This window comes from Capra hircus, chromosome 4 (assembly GCF_001704415.2).
Source record: "Capra hircus breed San Clemente chromosome 4, ASM170441v1, whole genome shotgun sequence".
Classification (NCBI taxonomy): domain Eukaryota; kingdom Metazoa; phylum Chordata; class Mammalia; order Artiodactyla; family Bovidae; genus Capra; species Capra hircus.
The window spans coordinates 22,568,649-22,586,597 of NC_030811.1; the positions used below are offsets into that span (position 1 = coordinate 22,568,649).

A 17,949-nucleotide genomic window follows, 5' to 3' on the forward strand; every position below is an offset into this window, starting at 1 on the left:
GTGGATGGTGACTGTAGCCATGAAATTAAAAGATGCTAGAAGAGTAACTATGAGAGAGCTAGACAGCATATTAAAAAGCAGAGACATCCCTTTGCTGACAAAGGTCCATCTAGTCAAAGTTATGGTTTTTCTAGTAGTCATGTATGGATGTGAGAGTTGGACCATAAAGAAGATCGGGTGCTGAAGAATTGATGCCTTTGAACTGTGGTGTTGGAGAAGGCTCTTGAGAGTCCCTTGACTGCAAGGAGATCCAACCAGTTAATCCTAAAGGAAATAAGTCCTGAACATTCTTTGGAAGGACTGATGCTGAAGCTGAAGCTCCAATACTTCGGCCACCTGATGCAAAGAACTGACTCATTGGAAAAGATCCTGATGCTGGGAAAGATTGAGGGCAGGAGGAAAAGGGGATGACACAGGATTACATGGTTGGATGGTATCACTGACTCAATGGACATGAATTTGAGGCAACTCCAGGAGATGGTGAAGGGCAGGGAAGCCTGGCATGCTGCAGTCCATGGGGTCACAAAGAGTCAGACACAAGTGAACGACTGAACAACATCTGAGATAGAATTCACATACCACAAAATTTACTCACAGTATCAATCATACAATTAGAACATTTTTATCTCCTCCAAAAAAGAAATCAGACTTCTCATTTATTTCCAGCCCCAGCCCCAAGTCACTACTAATCTACTTTCTGCCTTTATAGATCTCCCTATTCTGGACATTCATGTATAATTCCTATTCATATAAATGGAATCATACAATATATCATCTTTTGTGACTGGCTTCTTTTATTTAACATGGTTTCAAGGTTCATCCATACTGAAGCATGCACACTATTTCTTTTATTACCATAAAGTACTGCATTGGGTATGTCATAGATCTGTCCCATTTTATCTGTTCATCACTTGATGGATATTTGGGTGATTTCCATTATTTGGCTATTATGAATAATATTGCTCTAAACATTCACGTCTAAATGGATGTATGTTTCCATTTCTCTCAGGTGTATACACTAGGAATGGAATTGCTAGCTCATACACTAACTCTAACCTTTTGAGAATATGCCAGACTATTTTCCAAAATTTTATATTCTCCCCAATAGTATATAATGGTTCCAATTTTTCACATCCTTGCCAATACTTGTGATTACCAATCTTTATAGTATAGTTATCTTAGTGGACGTGAAGTAGTATCTTTTGGTTTTGATTTGCATTTCCTTGATGGCTAACAATACTGAGCATCTTTTCATATGCTTATTGATCATTTGTGTTATCTCCTTTAGAGAATTGGCAATTCTGACCCTGAGATTAATTTTAATTGGGTTATTTCTTTATTATCAAGCCATGCCTTCTTTATCAGATATTTATTAGGAATCTATGATTACTTAGGCTCTGTCCTAGTTCCTGTGGTGGGTTCAAAGTCCCCTAGAATCATTTCACAGTTCCCTAATATGCCATGACCCAGAGTTTGAAAAATGCTGTGTTAAAATCTGGCTCTGTGAATGTGTTCCTTGACTGTGTCCCCTGAAGATGGCAAACTCCTATGAATCATCTTATAAAGAAACTGAGGCCCATGGCAGGAGATGTGCTCACTTTGCACAGCTGCAGCCATGAGGGAAGCAGAGCTGGTTTTCATTCTTGGCTTACTACTCAGGGCCACAAGCCATGCTGCCTCTCACAAGTTTCAGTCACTCTATCATTTCTCTTTGCCTAGGGATTCACCAAGAGACACAAAAATGGCCTCTTATCATGGAATTGAACTTTCTTGAAGACTCAACTCTCATGCTAAAGTATGTGTGCACATACATGTGCGCATATACACATACAACCAGAATGTAGGTTCAAGAATCAAAGGCTGTTGTTTATACAAGGGCTTAATTTCCAAAATACACAAATATCTCACACAATTCAACAACAAAAAAAGTTTTTTAAATGGGCAGAAGACCTAAATAGACATTTCTCCAAAAAAGATATACAGATGGCCAACAAGCACATTAAAAGATGCTTAACATCTCTAAACATTCAGTTCAATTCAATCGCTCAGTTGTGTCTGACTCTTTGCAACCCCATGAACTGCAGCACACTAGGCCTCCCTGTCCATCACCAACTCCCAGAGTCCACCCAAACCCATGTCCATTGAGTCGGCGATGGCATCCAACCATCTTATCCTCTGTTGTCCCCTTCTCCTCTGGCCCTCAATCCTTCCCAGCATCAGTCTTTTCAAATGAGTCAACTCTTTGCATCAGGTGGCCAAAGTACTGGACTTTTAGCTTCAACATCAGTCCTTCCAATGAACACCCAGGACTGATCTCCTTTAAGATGGACTGGTTAGATCTCCTTGCAGTCCAAGGGACTCTCAACAGTCTTCTCCAATAGCACAATTCAAAAGCATCAATTCCTCGGCACTCAGCTTTCTTTATAGTCCAACTCTCACATCCACACCTGACCACAGGAAAAACCATAGCCTTGACTAGACGGACCTTTGTTAGCAAAGTAATGTCTCTGCTTTTTAATATGCTGTCTAGGTTGGTCATAACTTTCCTTCCAAGGTGTAAGTGTCTTTTAATTTCATGGCTGCAATCACCATGTGCAGTGATTTTGGAGCCCAGGAAAATAAAGTCAGCCACTGTTTCCCCATCTATTTGCCACGAAATGATGGCATTAGAGAAATAGAAATCAAAACTACAATGAGGTATCACCTCACACATGTCAAAATGACCTGAATCATAAAAAGTTTACAAATAATAGTGCTGGAGAGGGTGTGGAGAAATGGAAGCCCTCCTGTACTGCTGGTAGGAATGTAAATTGGTACAACCACTATAGAAAGCAGTATGGAGATTCCTCCCAAAATTAAAAATAGACCCAGAATATTTTAAAAATTAAAAATATGACCCAGAAATCCTACTCCTGGGCATATATCCGGAGAAAATTCTTAATTTGAAAAAATACATGCACCTCAGTGTTCACTGCAGCACTGTCCTCAATAGCCAAGACATGAAAGCTACCTGACAATGACTGCATAAAGAAGACGTGGTGCATATATACAATGGAATACTACTCACCCATAAAAAAGAATGAAACAACGCCATTTGCAGCAATCTGGATGGACCTAGAGTTTACCATATTAAGTAAGTCAGAAAGAGAAAGATAAATGCCATCTGATAATATCACTTATATGTGGAATCTAAAGCGTGACACAAATGGTGTACGAAACAAGACTTAGAGGACAGAACTATGATGGCCAAGTGGAAGAGAGTGTTGGAGGAAGGATGGGTTGAGAGTTTGGCATTAGCAGATGCAACTATTATACACAGAATGGATAAGCAACAAGGATCTAATGTATAGCATGGGGAGCTATATATTCAGTTCAATATCCTGTGATAAACCATAATGGAAAAGAATATGAAAAAGAATGTATATACAGCTGAATCACTTTGCTGTACAGCAGAAATTGACACAACATTGCCAATCAACTAAACGTCAATAAAATCATATTTTTTAAAGGTTGGCATCTATAGATGAGGATGGAGTGAGGGAACCTGGCTAAAGACATAGAGAGAACTAGGACAGGAAGTCATAGCTGAGTCTCAGGCTTTTCTCCACATTCTGTACCCCTGTTTTTGATCCCAAGTAGATGAGGAAACTGATATATCAGTGTGTGAAGTCAGTGAAAATTTCCATGAAAACGGGTACTAGGTAACAGCGAGAAAATGATGAATTGCAAAGTAGCGCATTATTTTCAAGCTGATGGCACCGCTCAGAGTTTTGATATAGACTCAACTTGGAATAAAGTTGCACGGGAAATGCTCTGTTAGCTTGGAACACGAATGCATCTCTCTTTAGCCAAGCCACTCAAATAAGCCTGGTTACTTTGCTGTTTTCTTTGCAGGCTGTTGTCAAGAAACATGGGATATACACAATAAGGTACCCATTTATTTTATTTTATTTTATTCTGTAGGTGCTGTGATTTCCAGAGGTGTGCAGTTTTTCCACCAGGAGCCACTGTAAGTTATGCATTCCTATAAACAACAATAGATGTCCATAGAACATCTCTTGGAAAATAATATGCCGGGAGCCAGTGTGAGGAATCCCGCCCGTGACAAGGTCATGAGGAAGGAAGCTGACATACGCAAGGCGTGCTCAGACTTCAGGGACCCCTCTGGAAATTCCTAAGCATGTACCCCAACAAAAATCTGCCGGCTTTTGTGGTCTGCTTTTCCACTCTTCTGACATTTTCTGGAAAAAGTCAATTCAGGGCTTTAGTCTTCTGCATTTGAAAGAGTGTTTCAATCCAAAAACCCTCTGATGGCTTTCTAGCCTGCCTGCAGGACTCGTACAGCTGCGCATGTGATTGTTTGAGGCCTCCTGACCGCAGGAGGCACAGGAAGCTTAAAACATCCTAGGAATGTAGGAGCTTCCGAGGAGTCAAAATCTTTAGAATAGGACTGATTAAAAGTTTCATTTTTTGGGTCAATGCTTGCTGCCAAATTTTCATATCCTTTATTTTTAGATATAGTTGGTATATAGAAAAACAAGTAGTAGACCTGGTATTAGCAACATTAGATCTTTGAGTTAAGTACCTTCTTTGTTATATCCCACTGCACCTTTGTTCTATAGAGATGTAACTTTAATGCTTTAAGGAGATGCAGATTAAAGAAAAACACTTCAGGGGAAACAAAATTAACATTCATTAAGGAAGAGAGCCAAAAAGTGTTAACAAGCCTCTTGGCCAGAAGATAATGTAAATCACCTGAGACCTTTTGTATACAAAATGATATACGGAAAGAATCTGGGTTGCGAATGCTACATAATTTTGTATTACCCATTGATCTCCGTGTTTTATCAAAAGTATAAAAGGCCTTCTGAACAATAAAGGAGGGGGGCCGGGGGCCAGGGGCCAGTTTCTCGGACCAGTTTCTCGAACTAGTCTCTCGGCCTGGTTTCTTGGGACTCTGGCTCCCCCCGTGTCTCTCTCTCTTTCTTCTTCTCTCCCCTTCCCTCTTTCTGCTCTTTACTTTAACTTCAGGCTGAATCTCCACCTGGGGCGCGGAGGCTCGCCAGGTCTACTCACTTGCCCTGGCTGTTAAGACCCGCACGAAAGGGAGCTTAAGGCGAGGCACCCTTAGATATTCAAGCGGGCGCCGGTGGCCCAACGTAGATGGTGCAAATTCCTTGTCTGGAATTTTATTGGCCTTCCGCGTAAACCAAGCTATTCAGCCCTCTTCCTCCACTTAATCTTACTACACTATAGTTTCTTAATCTAATCTTACATTAATAAACAAACAAGTCTTTCCACGCCAACGCCGTCCACCCTTCGAATTCCCTGCATCCACCGGGGCTGGACCCAGGCAATAATATTTTTAAAAGAATACATATATATGTATGTACAACTGAATCTGTACATACTACATCTGTACAACTATATCTGTACACTTTGCTGTACAACAGGAATCAACACTGTACCTCATACTTCAATAAAAAGAAAAAAGAACATTTCTTAAGCTTCAAAATAGATAATCAATACATAAGATTAAAATAACCAATTACTTATTGTTAATTGAACATATACTCTGGTTTTTCAACTACCAAGAATGATGACAGATTTAAAAGTCAAAATTTATATAGCATTGAACTTCCTCATCAACTATTTCAGCTTATTGAAGATTCTGGTTATTTCTCCAATTGCCATACAATTTCCTTTGGAAAAAAAAATTTACATCTGTTCAGAGCAGAGACATTAAACAGCTGATTTCAAGCAATGGCAATGATTCGAGAACTAAGCAACTAAGTGTTGTGTTTTGAAGGTAGCTTTCTGGGGAAGGGATTAGGGAACTGCTGGGGGGTTTGGAGGAAGACAGAGAGAGGGGAACCTCAAGGTCAAAGTAAACTACTACAGAGAAGAGTAAAGCTTTGCATAAAATTAGCAGAAAAATATAGACAGACTCTTTTTTTTTTTTTCAGGGATACAGAAAGAATGACTGTATTTGTGGAGAACTGGTGAACTGGTAGTAAATAATAACAGGGTTTGAGGATGTGTGGAAAAAAATTTTAAACCAATAAAAATTTAAAAGCTCAGTACTAATTACTCATGGTTAAATAGCCAATAATGATGAGCAGTGATCCCCTGTCCGACCCCTTCTCACCTTAGACTTTCGTCCCAGAAAGAAGCACTTACAACTTAAAAACAAAAAAAAATTCTGTTTCTAATTCTTTCAGTGTTACATCCATCTTTTTATATAATCTGTGTAAAACACTACTCACTGATATATACATTTTATGAATGTATGAGGTGAGGACATGATTGGTAAGGCATTAGCTTATTTATGTCCCCTCTGGCAACTCCCTGATTATACCAATTTCCCCTTCAGAGTGCAGTTATGTTATTATTTTTAGTTTTTCTATTGTTCTCTTTTACAATATATTTATATATTATCTTTGCCTCTAGCAGCTGTACTCACCATGCTCTAAGTTCTTATTTAAGTCCCCCATAGACTGTGAGCTCCTAACCTAGGAGGGATTGCAGGGTGGGATGAAGAAAGGGAGTGGGTTACAGGAGAGAGATGCTGGAGGAGTTCATACTTCAGCTGTATCTTGAGAGCTGAATGGGACAGGCACAGGAAGCAGGGGTGGAATGAGCAGGAAGAGGAATGGACATGGGCAAAGACATGGAGGAAAGAGCATGGTAGACTGGGAACCTGAAAAGGTTCAGTAAGACGGGGTGAGAAGGCCAGGAGTCCTTCATCATCTGGCAGGGAATTAACCCTGCAGCAGAGAGCAGCTACCAGCAGAGATGGTCTTGGACTATCTCATTCATGTTTGCCCCTGTCTTAGGAACACCTCTTCCTGCTCCTACCCCAGAGAGATAACAGGTATCCTGCCCACCAACACAATGGCACAAACATCATTCTCAGCTTCACTTTCTGAAGGGCTGAGTAAGACTAAATTGGAAGGATTAACTTTTAAATTTTATTAAGACTCCAGATGAGAGAAAGAGGGATGGTATTAAATGTGTATCTACGTAAAAAAAAAAAAAAAGTTAAATAATTGAATGATCTAAAATGAAACAAAAAATAAAATGCAAAAATATTGTTAGTGACTTTTTAATGGTACTAATAGATAATCAAAATCCTCAAATAACTGTCTCAAAAGATTAGCATTTATGCACTGTATAGAGGAGATCTACTTTTTTTTTTCATTTACTGCCAATCTTATGCTAACAAGAGCCATATCATTTTGATATAATAACAAGTGCCTAATTCAATCATCTTGAACATTAATTGATATGTTTGTAGCTGAGCCGCCAGTTAATTACCTGTCCTTTTTGTTTAATTTTGAGATTTAAGTCTGCTTCTCATCCGGTCTTGTCTGTCTGTGTCCTACATACATCTATGACCTTCATTTTGTATTATCGAGAGAAAAAAAAAATTCTTGCAAAGCATTTTCTACTCCTGTACTTATTTAACATTCATATTTTCTGATTCATCTTTCTTTTTATAATTATATTTTTAAAGTCATATTAAGTCTTCACAGATAGTAGAATAAATGTCTCTCTTCTAATGAACATTTTGTTTGAGTTAAATAAAGTCTTTTTCCCCCTCTGCATCAGATCTTTTATTTATTCTTTCAGATTTATCTAAAGATTCTTCAACAGCTATAGTAATCAAGAACCTTTTAAGTCATTGCTTGTATTATGTTGAGAACCTTGACATTTCCACGTGGAATTTTTCTGAAACGTATTTGTGTTCTATTTTATTAATACTGATACTTGCTTATATCTAAACACATTCCTAGGCCTACAAGATTTCTACTAAAATTAATTGTTTAATTTCAGCAGGATGAAGAAAGTAAAGAGGTGTGAAGACGAAGACAAACCCCCAAATAAAACAAAAATGATTAATTAATGGCAGTGCTGAGGACTAGAACTCAGACCTATGAGCTTCCAAACGGAATAAGCTTTTGGGAGGCCACTGAAAGTATTTTCTTGCAATTAAGGCAACTGGCACATCATTCTTCAGGTCAGTTCAGTTCAGTCGCTCAGTCGTGTCCGACTCTTTGCGACCCCATGAACTAACTGCAGCACGCCAGGCCTCCCTGTGCATCAACAACTCCCAGAGTTCACTGACACTCACGTCCATCAAGTCAGTGATGCCATCCGGCCATCTCATCCTCTGTCGCCCCCTTCTCCTCCTGCCCCCAATCCCTCCCAGCATCAGAGTCATTTTCAATGAGTCAACTCTTCTCATGAGGTGGCCAAAGTATTGGAGTTTCAGCTTCAGCATCAGTCCTTCCAAAGCACACCCAGGACTCATCTCCTTCAGAATGGACTGGTTGGATACCTTGCAGTCCAAGGGACTCTCAAGAGTCTTCTCCAACACCACAGTTCAAAAGCATCAATTCTTCAGCACTCAGCTTTCTTCACAGTACAACTTTCACATCCATACATGACCACTGGAAAAACCATAGCCTTGACTAGATGGACCTTTGTTGGCAAAGTTATGTCTCTGCTTTTGAATATGCTATCTAGGTTGGTCATAACTTTTCTTCCAAGGAGTAAGCGTCTTTTAACTTTATGGCTGCAATCACCATCTGTAGTGATTTTGGAGCCCAGAAAAATAAAGTCTGACACTGTTTCCCCATCTATTTCCCATGCAGTGACAAGACCGGATGCCATGATCTTCGTTTTCTGAATGCTGAGCTTTAAGCCAACTTTTTCACTCTCCTCTTTCACTTTCCTCAAGAGGCTCTTTAGTTCCTCTTCACTTTCTGCCATAAGGGTGGTGTCATCTGCATATCTGAGGTTATTGATATTTCTCCCAGAAATCTTGATTCCAGCTTGTGCTTCTTCCAGCCCAGCATTTCTCATGATATACTCTGCATATAAGTTAAATACGCAGGGTGACAATAGACAGCCTTGACGTACTCCTTTTCCTATTTGGAACCAGTCTGTTGTTCCATGTCCAGTTCTAACTGTTGCTTCCTGACCTGCATATAGGTTTCTCAAGAGGCAGGTCAGGTGGTCTGGTATTCCCATCTCTTTCAGAATTTTCCACAGTTTATTGTGATCCACACAGTCAAAGGCTTTGGCATAGTCAATAAAGCAAAAATAGATATTTTTCTGGAACTCTCTTGCTTTTCCATGATCCAGTGGATGTTGGCAATTTGATCTCTGGTTCCTCTGCCTTTTCTAAAAGCAGCTTGAACATCTGGAAGTTCACGGTTCAGGTATTGCTGAAATCTGGCTTGGAGAATTTTGACCATTACTTTACTAGCGTGTGAAATGAGTGCAATTGTGCAGTAGTTTGAGCATTCTTTGGCATTGCCTTTCTTTGGGATTGGAATGAAAGTTGATCTTTTCCGGTCCTGTGGCCACTGCTGAGTTTTCCAAATTTGCTGGCATATTGAGTGCAGCACTTTCACAGCATCATCTTTCAGGATTTGAAATAGCTCAACTGGAATTCCATCACCTCCACTTGCTTTTTTCGTAGTGATGCTTCCTAAGGGCCACTTGACTTCACATTCCAGGATGTCTGGCTCTAGTTGAGTGATCACACCATCATGATTATCTGGGTCATGAAGATCTTTTTTGTATAGTTCTTCTGTATGTTCTTGCTACCTCTTCTTATTATCTTCTGCTTCTGTTAGGTCCAGACCATTTCTGTCCTTTATCGAGCCCATCTTTGCATGAAATGTTCCTTTGCTATCTCTAATCTTTCCCATTCTGTTGTTTTCCTGTATTTCTTTGCACTGATCACTGAGGAAGGCTTTCGTATCCTTCCTTGCTATTCTTTGGAACTCTGCATTCAGATGCTTATATCTTTCCTTTTCTCCTTTGCTTTTTGCTTCTCTTCTTTTCACAGCTATTTGTAAGGCCTCCCCAGACAGCCATCTTGCTTTTTTGCATTTCTTTTCCATGGGGATGGTCTTGATCCCTGTCTCCTGTACAATGTCATGAACCTCATTCCATAGTTCATCAGGCACTCTATCAGATCTAGGCCCTTAAATCTATTTCTCACTTCCACTGTATGATCATAAGGAATTTGATTTAGGTCATACTTGAATCGTCTAGTGGTTTTCCCTACTTTCTTCAATTCAGGTCTGTATTTGGCAATAAGGAGTTCATGATCTGAGCCACAGTCTGCTTGTTTTTGCTGACTTTAGAGCTTCTCCATCTTTGGCTGCAAAGAATATAATCAATCTGATTTTGGTGTTGACCATCTGGTGATGTCCACGTGTAAAGTCTTCTCTTGTGTTGTTGGAAGAGGGTGTTTGCTATGATCAGTGTGTTTTCTTGGTAAAACTCTATTAGCCTTTGCCCTGCTTCATTCCATATTCCAAGGCCAAATTTGCCTGTTACTCCAGGTGTTTCTTGACTTCCTACTTTTGCATTCCAGTCCCCTATAATGAAAAGGACATCTTTTATGGGTGTTAGCTCTAAAATGTTTTTGAGGTCTTCAAAGAACTGTTCAACTTCAGCTTCTTCAGCGTTACTGGTTGGGGCATGGTTGGTTATCTGTGATATTGAATGGTTTGCTTTGGAAACGAACAGAGATCATTCTGTCATTATTTATTTATTTATTTTTTTAATTTAATAAAGTTTTGTTTTTCAAAATGTACAGCTGGTGGGACCTGTTCATGCATCTTCACCAGCAGCTGGGGCATCTCCACCCTTGGTGTTTCTGGTGTAAATCACTTGAGCTCTGTGCTTTGAAACCAGTTTAATAAGTCCTCTACTAAGGAGTTCCTGAAGGGCTGCTCTGGCCAGGCAACCACAAACCACAGCTGGAGTTACAAGCTTATAGTTGGGAACTTCTTTACAGAGTTTGTCATATGTTGCTTTGTCAAACAAGACTAGGTTATTGAGCTTGTCCCAAACTTTGCCTTTGGACCACTTCTTTTTTTTGGCCTTGCCCCCAGATTTGTTCACTGGATCTTTTGTCTTTCTTGGCCGACTTTCCAGCATCTTTCTTCTTCTTGTCGTCCTTGGGCGGCATAGCGAAGCCCGGAGAGCAGCTACAACCACTGCCGCCTTGCTAAGATGTCGGACAAAAAGGCCATTCTGTCATTTTTCAGACTGTATCCAAGTATTGCATTTCAGACTCTTTTGTTGACCATGATGGCTACTCCATTTCTTTTGAGGGATTCCTGCTCGCAGTAGTAGATATAATGGTCATGTGAGTTAAATTCACCCATTCCAGTCCACTTTAGTTTGCTGATTCCTAGAATGTGGACGTTCACTCTTGCCATCTCTTGTTTGACCACTTCCAATTTGCCTTGATTCATGGACCTGACATTCCGGGTACCTATGCAATATTGCTTTTTACAGCATTGGATCTTGCTTCTATCACCAGTCACATCCACAACTGGGTATTGTTTTTGTTTTGGCTCTATCCTTTCATTCTTTCTGGAGTTATTTCTCCACTGATCTCCAGCGGCATATTGGACATGCTACCAAGTAGCATATTGGGCACCTACCATTCTTCACATTTCATTTTTTTCATTTGAAGAGTGAATGAGGGCTTCCCCGGTTAAAGGGCTTGGCTCAGTGGTGAAGAATCCACCTGCCAATACAGGAGACACAGGTTTAATCCCTGGTCCAGGGAGATTCCACATGCCTTGGAGCAAATAAGCCTGTGCATCACAACTTTTGAGCCTATGCTCTGGAGTCTGGGAGCCAGAACTACTGAAGCCCACATGTTATAATTACTGAAGCCCATGTGCCCTAGCGGAGAAGGCAATGGCACCCCACTCCAGTACTCTTGGCTGGAAAATCCCATGGACAGAGGAGCCTGGAAGACTGCTGTCTACGGGGTTGCACAGAGTCAGACACGACTGAAGTAACGCAGCAGCAGCAGCAGCAGCAGCAGCAGCAGCAGCAGCAGCAGCAGCAGCAGCAGCAGCAGCAGCAGCAGCAGCAGCAGCAGCAGCAGCTGCCTGCCCTAGAGTCCATGCTCTGCAATGAGAAGGCGCTGCAATGAGAAGCCTGCACACCACAACTAGAGAGTAGCTCCTCACTGCAGCTAGAGAAGAGCCAGGCAGCAAGGGAGACCCAGCACAGCCAGAGATAAACAGATAAACAACATGATTTTTGAGAAAAGAGTGAGTGATCACGCCTATTTCTAAATTCATTTTCACTCATTCAGCATTTATTGAGGGTCTATGAAGTACTAGCAGGGTCCATGGAAAGTAAAAGTACAAACCTGTTTTCTGCTTTTATTCTGATTCTTTCATTAAGCATCTAATATAGAACTCATGCCAAATAAAATCTTTGGAATTGTCTTGCTCTTTGAGAAGAATATTTGGAACCAAAACTGCTGTTCTTTAAGCACTGAGTTCATACAGCTCATAAAATAACAAAAATCAGTCTTAATAAACATATCACTCATTTGATTCTCCAGATGAAATAGCTATCTTCTAAATAAAAATAACTAAAAATCTCCTTTCATTTTCTCTTCCTTGTTCAGGTCTGTATCACACATTATCTGAAACCAACATAATCTGCTTTATATCATTTTAATACTGTCATCCCCTTTGTATCCTTCTTTTTTCCAACAATGATTGCTTTTCCTTGATGAGGCAAACATATGATTCAGAGGGAAGTAAGACAATCAGTTTTAAAGCATGTACATTCCTGGTATCATTATCCTGTCTTTCCCTCAAACAGTTGGATATTCTGTTAATAACCTGTTACTGAAAGGTGAAAAATGGGCAAAAATATAATACACAAAATGCAATTAATTCTAATAATAATGAAGGGTAAGAGTACCTGTATGATAAATTTCTGCAACAAAGTGTGTGTGTTAGTCACTCAGTTGTGTCCAACTCTTTGAGACCCCATGAATTATAGCCAACCAGGCTCCTCTGTACATGGAATTCTCTAGGGGAAAATACTGGAATGGGTTGCCTTTCCCTGCTCCAGGAGATCTTCCCGACCCAGGGACCGAACCCACATCTCCTGCATTATAAGCAGATCCTTTACCATCTGAGCCACCAGGGAAACCCATTAGCAAATAACTATTAAAATATCAGTCAAGATTATGATGGTCAATGAAAATGAAGGCATAACTCAAATGCCCAAAAGTAAACTTCTTGGCCAACTTAAGTCTGGATGGTCACTGAGTGCTAGTTCTGGGAACAGGACTACCTGGGCTCAAGTTCTAGCTTTGTCAACTTAATGGCTCTGCACATTTGGGAGCAGTTATTATTTCAGTTCTCTGCACCTCAGTTTCCTTATCTGTTGAATGAGAGTAAAAGTGCCTGTAAATCACAGTCCCTGGAATTCTCCAGGCCAGAATACTGGAGTGGGTAGCCTTTCCCTTCTCCAGGGGATCTTCCCAACCCAGGGATCAAACCCAGGTCTCCTGAATTGCAGGTGGATTTTTTTACCAGCTGAGCCACCAGGGAAGCCCTATTCAGTGCCACACACTGTCAACTCTGATTGTTGTAATAGATTAAACAATTTCATAGAAACTTGATGCTTTATCACTCATTCTGCTTCATGCTGGAGTTCCAGAACAATTTTTAGGTTTTATATATTCTTTAACTTTTATTATTTGAATACTCTTTTCCTGGTCAAGTGGAGAAGAGAATGGCAATCCACTTCAGTATTCTTGCTTGGAGAATTCCATGGACAGAGGAGTCTGGTGGGCTACAGTCCACAGGGTCATAAAGAGTCTGACACGACTGAGTGACTAACACTTTTCCTGGTCAAGATAGATGTCAATTACATCCTTCCACTTTAGGATTTTCAAACCTGGCTCTAGAGAAATGATTTTTATTCTTTGAAATTATGGGGTCCTGAGTGAAATGGGTGTAACAGATTATGGGGGATAGCCTCTAATACATAGGTCCTCCCCACCCCTTTACTTCTTCCAACACCTCCTCTCTTCTGTTAATTACATCTCCAGAAAGCAGGACTGCTTTTATCAGTGGCTATCCACTGATATCAAAAGGATAACTATATACATATATAAGACAGGTACAAAGACAATGGGCTAGAAAGCCTGCTTTCAGCTACTTTGGGAACAAAAGGATATTTGCTATATTTCGTTTTTCTATTAAGGCCCTGGCCTGACCTATTTTCCCCCCTTTATTCAAAGTTAAGCCAGGAAATAATACATTTTATTATTTTTTTTAGTTAAAAAACGAGAATAGAAAAGGGCCTCATTTAGTAATGAGGGGAACATAACCTTTATTCAATGCAAAGGGCACTGGAGTCTATATTCATCCAGGTGCCAAATAGCCCTCTAAGCTTTAAAAACTAATTACAGGAGGAGAGTGTGATTTTTCAGTCTTTTTGGCTCATGCCACGCTCCTGTGGTACTCTAATGTGCTAAATCAAGGCTCTGTCAACTCTACCACATTGGAATATCAATGAAGAATGTCCCCTCCACTTACCTTTGGTTTCAGGATAGAGAATGTGATAGATTAAAAGAAAAGAATCAATCACATATAAAGCAAAATAGGCATAAAAAATTATTTTTCTTCTGTTAAAGCAAACAGAATGAATGTGTTTTCAACCCATGTCTATTTGCATGCAAAAACATGAACAAATATCTAAGGCATCTCGTTCAGCAAAATAAACCAGATAATATGGAAAAATTTACATAAAATTCAAGCCCAGGCAAAACTAAACAACGGTGATTAAAGTCAGAACAATGGTTACCTTGAGATAACCTTCTGGGTACAAGAAAAGTTTTGTATTTTGATCTGGGAGGTGGTTACATGAGTAAAATAACACGTAACATTTCACTGAGTTATACACCTAAGATTAACATCTTACTTCATGGATGTAATCATTCACCAAAAATTTTAAAAGTATGTATAATTTGTTTTGCCTTCAAATTTAAGATGGAATGTAACAATTTAAATCACACACAGAAAAGAACAAAGCCAAGAACTAAATTCTAGCTCTTTTAAATCAGACATATGAGGTAGTATAGGGAGGCTCATCTCTTGATTAGCATTCTCTATTTCTAAATAGGGCTAGAAACCCTTCCCTTTAAGCTTTTGAAGACAACTAATAAAACTGATTGAGGGGGAAGGAGGCTTCAGAGGGAGGGGATATATGTATATATACAGCTGATTCACTTTGTTGTACAGCAGAAATTAACGTAACATTGTAAAGGAATTATACTCCAATAAAAAAATTTGATTGAGAGGGCAAGCTCTTACTACCACTTTGGGAAACTATTTGGCAGTGTGCACGACAATTGAACATATGCATATACTATGACCAGCAATTTGAATCCTACAATATAAGCAATAAACAAACATATATACACATGATTACCAAGAGAGGTAGAGTAGAATATACAAAGAAGCACCACTTGTAACAGTTTCAAATTAGAAACTACCCAGGTGTTCCCAACAGGAGTAAAATGAATGAGTGCATATATACACACATACACATTCAAATAATACAATATTAAAAAAATACTTGTGGTGTATTCACATTCATTGCTTTTCAGTTGCTAAGTCATGTCTGGCTCTTTGCAACCGTATAGGCTGCACATGATGAAATACAATATAGAGTACAGAGTAATAAGGATCTATACACAAGAATATGGATGAATTTTGTCAACATAATGTGGAACAAATGGAGCCAGTCATAAAATATATAACTGCATGATTCCATTAAAAAAAAAACAACAAAATAGATTAAACTAATCTAGGTACTTGAAGGTAAGATACAGGTAACTTTTAAAGAGGTGACTAGTGACCAGGAGGAACTGTAAAGCTCACTATCGTTTTGTTCTGTTTCTTGCTATTATTCTGTTTCTTTTTTTTTAATTTTTATTTTTACTTTATTTTACTTTAAAATACTGTATTGGTTTTGCCATACATTGACATGAATCCACCATGGGTGTACATGCGTTCCCAAACATGAACCCCCACCCACCTCCCTCCCCATAACATCTCTCTGGGTCATCCCCATGCACCAGCCCCAAGCATGCTGTATCCTGCATCGGACATAGACTGGTGATTCGATTCTTACATGACAGTATACATGTTTCAATGCCATTCTCCCAAATCATCCCACCCTCTCCCTCTCCTACAGAGTCCAAAAGTCCGCTATACACATCTGTGTCTTTTTTGCTGTCTTGCATACAGGGTCATCATTGCCATCTTTCTAAATTCCATATATATGTGTTAGTATACTGTATTGGTGTTTTTCTTTCTGGCTTACTTCACTCTGTATAATTGGCTCCAGTTTCATCCATCTCATCAGAACTGATTCAAATGTATTCTTTTTAATGGCTGTGTAATACTCCATTGTGTATATGTACCACAGCTTTCTTATCCATTCATCTGCTGATGGACATCTAGGTTGTTTCCATGTCCTGGCTATTATAAACAGTGCTGTGATGAATATTGGGGTACATGTGTCTGTTTCAATTCTGGTTTCCTCAGTGCGTATGCCCAGCAGTGGGATTGCTGGGTCATAGGGCAGTTCTATTTGCAATTTTTTAAGGAATCTCCACACTGTTCTCCATAGCGGCTGTACTAGTTTGCATTCCCACCAACAGTGTGGGAGGGTTCCCTTTTCTCCACACCCTCTCCAGCATTTATTGCTTGCAGATTTTTGGATCGCAGACATTCTGACTGGTGTGAAGTGTTACCTCATTGTGGTTTTGATTTGCATTTCTCTAATAATGAGTGATGTTGAGCATCTTTTCATGTGTTTGTTAGCCATCCGTATGTCTTCTTTGGAGAAATGTCTATTTAGTTCTTTGGCCCATTTTTTGATTGGGTCGTTTATTTTTCTGGAATTGAGCTGCATAAGTTGCTTGTATATTTTTGAGATTAGTTGTTTGTCAGTTGCTTCATTTGCTATTATTTTCTCCCATTCAGAAGGCCGTCTTTTCACCTTGCTTATATTTTCCTTTGTTGTGCAGAAGCTTTTAATTTTAATTAGATCCCATTTGTTTATTTTTTCTTTTATTTCCAGAATTCTGGGAGGTGGATCATACTTGATCTGGATACTGCTTACACAATGAAAAGTACGAAAATTTGCCAAACTGTGCCTTTGACATGTGCACGTGTAAACTATAGGCAATATAAGCAGAGAGATGAAAACTCTAAGAAAGAATCATAAGGAAATGATAGAAATCAAACACTCCATAACAGAAATGAAGAATGCTTTTAATGGTCTTATTTAATAGACTGGACATAACCAAGGAAAGAATCAATGAGTTTTAAGAAATGTCAATAAAAATTTCCAAAAGCCAAATCCAAAGACAAAGAATAAAAAGACAGAACAGAATATCCAAGAACAGAGGAACAATTTAAAAAGGTATAATGTATGTTTGGGCATACAAGAAGGAAAAGAAAGAGAAAAAAAAAAAGAATTTAAACAATAATGACTGAGAATTTCCCCAAACCAATGACACCCATTGAATCACCATGATCCATGAAGCTCAGAGATGACCACCATGAAAAACACACACACATACAAGATTTGAATAGTGCAAAATCAAAAACAAAGAAAGGAACTTTGCAAGAAGCCAGAGGAAAAAATTACCTTACTCACAGAAAAACAAGGATAAAAATCACATTGGACTTTTCTTCAAAAACCATAAAGCAAGAATAGTGAAGTGAAATACTTAAAAGTGCTAGAAGATTTATCAACCTAGAAATTTGAACCCTGTGAAATTATTCTTCAAAAGTGAGGGAAAAATAAACACTTTTTCCAACAAAAATTGAAGGAATTTGTCTTCAATAGACCTGCCTTATAAGAAATGCTAAAAGAAGTTCTTTAGGAAGAAAGGAAATATAGGTTAGAAACTTGGACCTACGTTTAAAAAGGAAGATAACTAAAGAAGGAATAATTGAAGGTAAATAAAGCCTTTTATTTCTCTTTTTCTTAATTGATCTACAGGTAACAGTTTGTTCAAAATAATAATAGCAACATTATATACAGTGACTATAGTTTATGGATAAATAG

The 17,949-nt window shown here is 39.1% G+C and overlaps 1 protein-coding gene and 1 pseudogene across 1 annotated transcript in view; both read right to left on the reverse strand.

Moving 5' to 3' along the window:
* Positions 1-17,949, reverse strand: part of EXOC4 (exocyst complex component 4) — an 816,876-nt gene that overhangs the window by 137,355 nt on the left and 661,572 nt on the right. The window lies entirely within an intron of this gene.
* Positions 10,586-11,042, reverse strand: LOC102185978 (annotated as a pseudogene).